We start from the raw sequence: 10,076 nt of genomic DNA, 5'->3' as shown, positions 1-10,076 counted from the left end.
TGGTTAAAGGAATATATATTCTCTTTCAGCATCAACTTTACTTTTACAGATCTAAAGGTTAGCGCAACTAGAAATTTAACCTGGATGATCTAGAGATTTTCCAATACAATGGATGTGAGGTTTGTTGATTGGAAATAAGGTTGATACCTTCTTTTTAGTTTTTTTTTTTTTTTTTATAACCATCCGATTTCGATGTTACTGATTTGACTAATTCAAATTTCGCACCTTATATAATGCCCGCTAAAGACAGAAGTGTTCCCTACCAATAAATTGTTCATTCTTAAAGCTTGAACTCGAGACACCTATTAAGGGTAAAGAGATTTCATCCATCCCACCTTAGCAAAAATGTACAAGTGAGCGTACCCTAAAGTTCTCATCCCTCTTTTTAGCCACCACCATTAACCCATTCTTACTAGGTCAATACTAAAAATCTGATCAATAGAAGGAAAGGAGATCAAAAAGATAGATCACTTGAATATAGTACGTATATATTAGATGTTTCCTTAAGCCTTAAGCAGTTGATTTCTCCTTACTTTGCGAAGCTAGTCATGGATAGATCCCATGTTCGGGTCCATTAGTAGTAACAATTGCCCCATAAGAGCTCATTTTCGCTACAGATAGGTTTCCTTAACTAAGCAACCGCTTTCAATTGATATTTGAATCCAATTATCAAATGAAATGCAGTGTTTTTTTAAAAAAAAAATCGTGTAAGGTCATCACTGAATTATTTGCAGAAATTAGGAATTAATGCTTAAAACATTAACAATCATTTAATTTTAAAAATAATGTTGATCAGCCTTATTGTTTCCTCATGCACTATTTTTTGGAAGTTGGAACAAATATAAGATAAAAAAGAATTCGTCTTTTCTAATTCTCTGTCTTTTTTATTTGAAATTACTTTTTCAAAATAAAAAATTATAAATAAAGACATAAAAAGTGTGTATGCAACAGACTTAGAAAAAGGGACCCAATTAGAAGGAGGAGGATATTCCTCATAATTCGAGAGCTGAAATTTTAAGATACGAACCATCATTCTGTCACCACCTTCCTCCACGCCTTCTTTCTTTTTCTTTTCAAAATTCTAAAAATCTTTTTTGTATTAAAAAATACTACTACACTTTTTTTGTGCATCTTTTCTATTGGGATTCACCAACTTTTGCTGCTATTTGAGCAACATTAAAGAATGATTTTCAAAACAAGAATGGTGAATCCATTTTTAACCTCAAATTTGGAAGTAGTTTATGTTTAACCAAAAATAGTTTTTTCGGTCAAAGTTATTTAGAAGAAAACGAGTTATTGATAATTAAAATTTACTTCACTTTCTCAACAATTTCAGGAAAAATAGATCAAAGAGTAGAAATGATTAACAAAGAAAAATAAGAGAATGAGTATACAATCACTTCTCAAAAGGCTTAAAACTTATAGAGTAAGCAAATAATAATAGTATAAATTTCAGTAATAATCGTAACTTTTCCTTACAAATGAGATTTTTGTCCTTATATAGGAGCACTATAAAAAAAACAGCGTTTAACGACGGAATTAGCGATAAGAGATACTCAGTAGCTATATAACGATGGATTAGCGACGCATTTTGTAGTTTGTCGCCAAATAAGCTACAAAAAGAAATCATATAAAATATAGCGATGGAATAGCGACAAAAACTTATATTCATCACTAAATTGGCGCTAAATGTTAGTCCCTTTATTTTTCCTACAATTTTAGCGATGAAAGTGAGGCAACAAAAATTATTAAAACTTAGCGACGGATTTAACGTCAAAAAATTTGTCGCTGCAGTCATTTTACTTATCAAGACATTCCAAAGTTGATTGCGACAAAATTTTCCGTCGCTAGTTTCCCTAAAATAAAATTTCATTAGATATTTCTAGTGACAGAAATTAGGTCCGTCGCTATTTCCGTTGCTAAAAATCTAGTTCCATTAAAATAAAATTTCATTAGTTATTATTAGCGACAGAAATTTGATCCATCGCCAATTTCGTCGCTAAAATTTTGTCCTAAAAATAAAATTAGGACAACACGCTCACTTCTCTCTATCAGACTCCCACTCTCAATACAATTAGGGCAACACACCCACTTTCTCTCCTCTCTATCAGACAGGCTCTCACTCTCAATATTCTTCAACAATGTGAGTTTTTCACTTCAAATACAAAAAAAAATGGGCGTGAATCTAGGGTTAATGTCTGAAAAATAGAAGAAAACTTTCGAAATTGCAAGTTTTTTGCTGCAGAACTCTGAAATTCGAAGTCGTGTGTTGCTGCTCCGCAAGATTCTCAGGTGAAAGGGTAAGCTTCTTTGTGATTTTATTCCTGATATCATTGGTTAGTCGAAGGTCTTTGCGTAAGAAGAGGCGTCGTCTCGCCTACTAAAAGATATTCTGGTCATTTCATCTTCTTTATTTCTCTGTATGGTGTTCTGCTTCATCTTCTGTCAAGTGGTTAAGTGAGTAATGATTTTGTTTTCACTGTAATCTATGAGGTTGTTCTAAATTATTTAAGCTCTTCCTTGCTTTGATACCAATTTCACTGCTCTTTTTTTATTTATCCTTTAATCGAAAGTATTCGTATTGTACCTTCTCCTTCAAAGTTGGTTTTTATGGATCTCGGTGGTTTTTTTTTTTTGGGCTTGCCAGGATTATCATTATTGAAGTATTTGTTTAAATGTCTTCTTCGTACTTGGTTGGTAAATGTTGCGCGTCCCATGCATCTGTAATTGAGGGTTTTATTTTTCAAATTTCTCAATTTTAGTTCCAAGTTGTCTGTGGTGTGCGCTTTATTTTGTTCAATTTTGGTGATTTTTTTCTCTATTCTTGCTTTCCACTACTACAAAAAAGTCTATTCGCGGCAATTAATATGCTCTTTAGCGGCAATAAAAATTGACGTTAAACATTTACCAACAATTAGACTTTGGACGGTATTGCCAGCGTCTCTAAAGGATTTAGCGGCCATTGCACGAAGTGCTGGTAAAGATCCCTTTTATTGCCGCTAAACGTACATGAGTTTTAGCGGCAATTATTTACTGGTAATTAAAATGGTTACTGAAACTCCCCTATGATATCGAACATCATACATTTTATGGCTTTTGTTATTGTTGGTAAAGACCTACTCAATTGCTAGTAAAAAGTGTTCTTTTAGCGATAGATATAATTGTCGCTACAACTATCTATGAATTGGTCTTTGTTTATATATTTAAAAGCTTTTGTTATAGGCAGTAAAACCCATCTGATTGCCTTCTTAACGAACTTTCTTATTGCTAGTAAGAATTAAGAAAAGTTTCTTTCATAACCTGTAATGCACATTATTCAAATTCAAATTCAATTATAATAAGAATAAGATTCATTTTCAAAAAGTTTAATACACTTCATTAAATTCACAACAAAATATACAAATCCATAGTTTCAAAGTATCAACAACATATCCAAAAAGGTAAACTATTTGAATCTAATAACTAGTATGATTTACTGTCTACTAACTGGCATTATCAAATTGCTACAATACTATACAATAAATGATGCCATTAAAGTCTTTCCAACTCTTGATCATGATGAAATCTTCCACGTGCCAGATTATCTGAATAACTATTTAATCTTTGCCTTACTATTCAAAGAATAGTTGTCTGGCTTCACATACCATATATACCACGCCACTAGTCTCCAAAGCTATATGCCTTTCATAATGTAGTACCTTTACAGGAAACAAATTAAAGTATAAAATTAGTATTTCTTTTGTTGTAGTGGTAAGCTATGACTGTGATAATTGCACAACTACTTTAAACCTGATAACCATAAAATTGCTTTAAGCAATACCAGAGAAACTTCTGGAATTTTGCAACAAAGCATGTACTGAAGAGTTTGGTTAGTATCAACTATCAAAGCATATGTTCCTCATTCACTTATATGTTATGCATGCAAAATTTTAAGCCAACACAGAGGGAAAAATAAATAAAAAACCTTAAACAAATTTCAATTAATAGCATAAGGTCAATATATAAGGATCCTAACAATCTATACTATGTGGCAAGTAGCTCTTTCAACTTGATTTTTCACAAACTACTTACTTTTGTACTTTAGACTTACAAGACCACTTGCTCGTGTCGCCGTTCCACTACAATTACATGAAATGGTAAAAATCTAAACTGAATCTGGACCATGCTAACAATATAATAAAATTTATGTTTTTAGTTGTCCAGCCTATAAGATAAATGACATTACTTGGTTTTTTATACTTTATTAATTTACTTATGTTCGGTCAATAGAATACAATGCTTGATGTATGTTTGGTGTATAAATTTTTATGCTTGCTGGTAAACAAATACTGATAGTTTATATACAACTTTTTCTTATTCGACCTTTCGAAATCTTTTCTTTCAGAAGATATTGCCTTATTAGACAAATACAGATACTATCAAATTTTGCTTTCTTTCTTTGAGACAATTAAAGAGTAATTTAAACAAGTTTTACTTAAAAGTTAACTAGGGAGGTAGTAGATGATCCCCATTATATACAAATTGTTCAAGGATGACATAAAAATGAGTTTCTACTTTTTCAATAGAAATTATTCTTAATTTCAAGGCAAAGTAAGATGTCACTAGAACCATAGACACTGATCGAATATATAAAAAGTTGGAAGCAAAGTAAAGCACTCATATACCTTAATGGCATCTTCCCCATATGTTTTCTTTTTACCACTTGAATGAGGTTAAGAGGTGTCTGTGCATCCAACTTTGATTTTCTCATAGATTCCTCTATCAGAAGCATGTCCACTCCCTTTGTGCTTCTCCCTTTGATACTTGATATCTATTGGAGTCGAACTAGGAGAAGAAATAGTAGCTTTGGCACCTGTGATCTTTCTCACCTTGGGTACTGGACCATCTCATAATCTTCATAACTAGAATCAAAATATACATTCCTATATATTTGATACACCAATGAATCCGAGCAATTAAATTCAAGAACCGGAAGATAAAAGGACAATATACAATATAATACACATGTATGAATATATGATCGAGGGAGGAATATCTATCTGAAATTAATTACCCAAAAAGTTTGTTCACATCTCTAGGGGCATGCCGGACAAACTCAATTCTGCAAATGCTACTGATCAAACTCAAGTAGGACAAAAATGAATAATAGAATGAAAAACAAGGCACAAATGAAATGTAAATGAAAGTGAATAAAGAAAAGAAGAGAAAAAATACGCAACTTAGATTTCATTCACCAACATATTACATCATGTCTCCAATCACATTAAAGCATTTAGAAGTTTAAGATAATCTAGAACTATGAGAATTTATTAACATTGCTATACTAACAAACTAGCAGCATGCCTGAAAAGAAGGATCTAACAACTACCATGGATATTGCAGAAATAGCAAGTTGCAGAATGGAGATGAAAAACATACATTCAAATATGAAAAAAGAAAAGTAATCTTTACTTTGAAATGGCATTCATGGTGTTTATGTCGGTTGTGCATGGCTGCCTTTTGCCTCGAGAACCTAGTATATATCAATATATTAGGAAACAAGTAGACATATTACAATGTATAAACCTGCCTCCAATGTGGGCTTAAGAAAATCTCCACCAAACTCTGTGCTGATATCAAGTTAGATGTTAAAAACTAATTTTACTCTATCGAACATCATCTTAATGATATAGACATAAGAATATTAAAGAGAAGTAGAAGAAGACAAATTTACAATAAACTAATCCCATTGAAGATGAACAAAGTAATGCTCAGTAGCAGGAACTTATCCAACTACTGCAACAACGACATTGTGGATAGAAAATAAATCTTTTAAGTTTTCAAGTATAGCGAAAATCTAGTAGAATAGGATTAGTATTTTAACTTTTGCACTGTACTACATTTGGCTTCCCTAGTACCTTGTAATAGTTTCTGATCTATTTGTGCAAGGGAAACAGAGCAGCATATTACTGATCACGATAATAAAATTCTCACTATTTTCAGTCCTTACTCTCTTGAGAGCTACATTAATTCAGAAAGCCAATTATAACAAAGTACATTTGTGCATACCTGACTTCTAGAATATTAATTTATTATAGAGGGGTAATAAAAAGATTGAACATAATGCTAATACAGCTATCCAAAAACCTCTTGATAAGCTATAGATAAAAGCATGACGTCTTTTGGGTTTTCATTTGTTTATCCGCTAATATAAAGAATTCATATGAAACTATCCAATAACACCTTGTTTGAAGAAAGTAGTTTTAATAGGTAATTCATCAAAAGAGAAAATTGAAAATTATAGCCCGATTCACATGGCTAGAGTAATATTACTTAAGGGATCAACACTATCTTTTTGGTCTGCGTATTCGATTCTTTCGGTACTTATCGGATTAAAATAACTTATTTATCTTTTCTCATTTCTTTTATCTGTATATTTAGTTAGCAACAATTAAATTTGGACTATTCAGAGCAACTACATATCCAAAGTTCTTTGTATCCACAAACATTTTGAAGATTTCTTTCTTACTACTTTTTTTACCTACAATTTCTCAAGATTTATTTTTACTGTTCAGATCTGTAGTATGCAGAGAGTAAATTTCATTCTCTGGATACAAATAATTTCAATGGCCAAAAGAACATGACTACAAAATAAAATAAAAATAAATTCTCCAGAAATTAATAATAGTTCACAAAGCACCTGATGCAAAAAATTATTTGGAAAAAATTCCTAATAGATACTTGCAATTTATCAGAATAAATAAAATAAAGAGATTAGAAGGTACCTTGAGCTCGTAGGCACAACTTTTGGCTTCTTCAATTTCAAAGGAAAAAGCATGCCTAGTGGTTCGTATCTCATTAACGAGTGACGATGAATAAGAAAAAGCAACAAAAACTATGCAACAACAAGAGAGACTCAAACTATTTTGATGTTCTTCATTAATTTATTAGGGAAATAATGGATCTTTATCTAGTAGCAATCAAAAGAAAAAGAAGATTAAGTTGATGATGACATACCAGAGTAATCGATCCAACTGGACATAGAGATGAATGTTGGGTGTTAGGATTCCAATTGATTTTAATTTTTCCATTCCTCTAGGTTCTTGATGAAAAAAATACAAAAATGAAGGAGGGAAATGAAAAACAATTTGGAGGGAGTGTGAAAGAAAATGCCGCTCTTGGACTTCTTAGGGGTCGTTTGGTAGGGTGCATAAGAATAATACTGAATAGGGTGTATTAGTAATGCTGGTATTAGTTATGCTTGCATTAGTTATGCTGGTATTATTTATGCTGACATATTTCTTATTCATTGTTTGGTTTGATGCTGTAAAGCATTGCACAGTTTCTAAAAGAACTATTTGTTTACAAAATGCCCTCAAAACTAGTCCACACTCTAACTTTTTAAAAGAAACATATGTTGAGAAATGTTTTTATATGAAAAAGTTTAAAAAAATTATTTTATTTGTCTACCTATATTGTAAAATAAAATAAAATATTTATTTATAAAAAAAGGAAATATGTTAAGTATTTATTTATTTACTAGGGATATAATTTTATTTTTCACTATTTGGATTATTTTGAACTTGCATTAATATACTTACTAGCATATTTTAATCAAGCATAAATTTTGAAGGACAATTTTGTCTTTAACTAAGCTGATGCATGCATTAAAACCCATTGCATTGCTAATACCATTATTTTCTATGCATTAGTTATGCATAGGATAATACCAAATAGGATGTATAACTAATGCTTGCATAACTAATGTATAGAGTCAAAATGTCTACCAAACAATGTATTATTAATACACAAAGTTAATGCATGCATTAGATTATCCAATGCATCCTACCAAATGACCCCTTAGTATTATAGTAAAAGACGCAAGCTTTAGTGGCAATTTTTCTTAATTGCCGGTAATAAGTGTTTATTCTCGGCAAATGTCCAATTGCTGCTAACATTGGCCTATACAGAATACATTAGCAACAATTAACTTATTTCCACTAAATAATTGCCGCTAAAAACCTCTTTTCTTGTAGTGTTCATTTAATTTAATTTGTTATTTCTAGTGTAGTTTTGGTATTGGTGGGTATCAGCTACAGGCTATGTTCTTCTGGATAGTATGCTATTGGATTTTTACATACATGTCAGTAACTTTATCCAATTTGCTCGATATTGTACGAATGGTGTTTGATAATATGCTTGTATGAACTACCTTTGCACTGCATGGAAGAAGCTATTTGTAATCTTTTCCTATTTCTAATAGTCATGTGAATGGTGATTTAGTGAAGCATCTCCAAGTTATATTTTCAGTTCTGCTTTGACTAAGCATTTTTTGTGATACCAAGAGCAAAACTTTTTCCGTTTGTTTTCACGCTTATGTCAGAAGAAGTTGTTTTCTTCTCAAATCTATGTGGGTATCTTCCAAGATCAGTTCTTTACGAGGTTTTAAGTTATTTTATTGAAGTAAATTTCAAATGAAACTCTTAATTTGGGCAGAAGGGCTATATAAACTGCCAAGAATTGGCTTCTGTTCTTGTGTGCCAATTTGGAAAGCACGACCTGCAACTGACACTTTGATTGTCTCAGGTCCTCATGCAGAATCGCAATGGATTCATTTGGAAGTGACACTCCCTTCAATTTAGAATTCTAGGAGTATTTCGAATGTTAATAGCTTATACAACCACACTTGTATATCTGTTAATCATCCCTTGAGAGTCCAAATGGCTATCAAAAGCTCTGTTTATCTGAAATTGGTCTAATTATTTATCAGAGAATTCAATTTATTCCATTACTTGTACCACACAAGTACTGAATAGTAGTGTTATTGTCAAAGAGTTTTAATATACTATTCACATTGATTTTTTCCTTTGAATAACCTGCTAAACATATACTAGAAAAACAGTGGGTGTAAACAGATGGACAACTATCCATTGGAAATTTTCATGCTGCATAAGGCATAACTCAAAACCTTGTTCTGCTATTCAGAGACTTCCTCTACTACTTCACCTAAGCCTCTATCAGATTACAAACGCCTTTAGTTGTTTAAGACTTTATTTTGAAAAACAAAAATTAGTAACAGGCAGATAACTTGGAGTTTTTATGGTGTACTATTCCAAGAAATACATGCTTATACTTATAGCTAGCTCATTAACCTAGTTCTATGAACTTCTTAATTTTTCAAAGAAGTTTGACTATATCATGTATGCTTTTCCTTGCATGCAAATTAGTTTGACTTTGAACATATCAGCAGATTTACAATCATTGTTCTCGTGGAATACTAAGCAGGTTTTCTGTCTACCTTAATTGCACAACAACTTGGATTTCACTCTTTAATCTCTATTACTTGGGTCTGATTTTCTTCTATGTGAGTACATATGAATGTTTGAATCTCTAGGTGTGTATACATCTTATGCTCCACTAATCTAATCTCTAGGACATAATATATGTACACTTGTCATCCCTGGTCTAATATCATTGAAGTTTGCTAGAGTGTAGAGAAGAGGTGGTCATTTGGATGTTGATGCCACAACTAACACTTTGAATTTTAGGACGTGGAAATTGGAAACATAATGTAATACAAAAATTTACCAGGCTATTGGTTACCTATAGCAATATCAGATAGTAAGTAATATACCTTCTTATACAACTTGATGAAGTTTGGCCAATAGTTAATTATTGAAATAGAACAATTTTATGCATTATACAACTTCACAACAGAAATCTCACAATTTTTCCATTGCCAATAGAGAAAGCAGGCTAATTTAGCCAATAACGCATATAGATCACATAGAATGTTAGTCGTAAATACACACATTGTTCACTTAATTGCATATAGTAGCTTCTCCCCTTAGTTATGTCCTCCCCTCTTTTCTCCAGTTAGTTACATTATCTAATCATTTTCGACTTATGTAATCCTCAATATATAGCATTTTATTTGTCTTTAAGGTTCTTATTTTAGTCAAAGAAAGGAACTGAGCATACCAAGATTGGGGTGTTTGTAATTCTCAACTTATTCTGATGTCAACTTGTTATTCATTTTAGAAATCATTCTGATGTCTTATTAAATAAAGAACTCTAAGGTATTATTTATTTTAATA

At 31.6% G+C, this 10,076-nt stretch overlaps 1 long non-coding RNA gene across 2 annotated transcripts; it reads right to left on the bottom strand.

The window, feature by feature from the left end:
• Positions 1–2,399: 2,399 nt before the first annotated feature.
• LOC142182662 (uncharacterized) lies at positions 2,400–7,444 on the bottom strand. 2 transcript variants are annotated; one of them, XR_012711536.1, is made up of 3 exons: positions 6,997–7,385; positions 4,665–6,819; positions 2,400–3,698 (listed from the first exon to the last, which is right to left on the bottom strand). It is a non-coding gene; the product is annotated as an uncharacterized LOC142182662 (long non-coding RNA). The 2 variants fall into 2 exon arrangements; XR_012711535.1 differs by having other exon boundaries at positions 4,665–7,444.
• Positions 7,445–10,076: the final 2,632 nt, after the last annotated feature.

The sequence above is a fragment of the Nicotiana tabacum genome, chromosome 7, assembly GCF_000715075.1.
Source record: "Nicotiana tabacum cultivar K326 chromosome 7, ASM71507v2, whole genome shotgun sequence".
Classification (NCBI taxonomy): Eukaryota; Viridiplantae; Streptophyta; class Magnoliopsida; order Solanales; family Solanaceae; genus Nicotiana; species Nicotiana tabacum.
The sequence above is the reverse complement of the archived record's forward strand: the minus strand, read 5'-3'. Positions and strand labels throughout refer to the sequence as shown.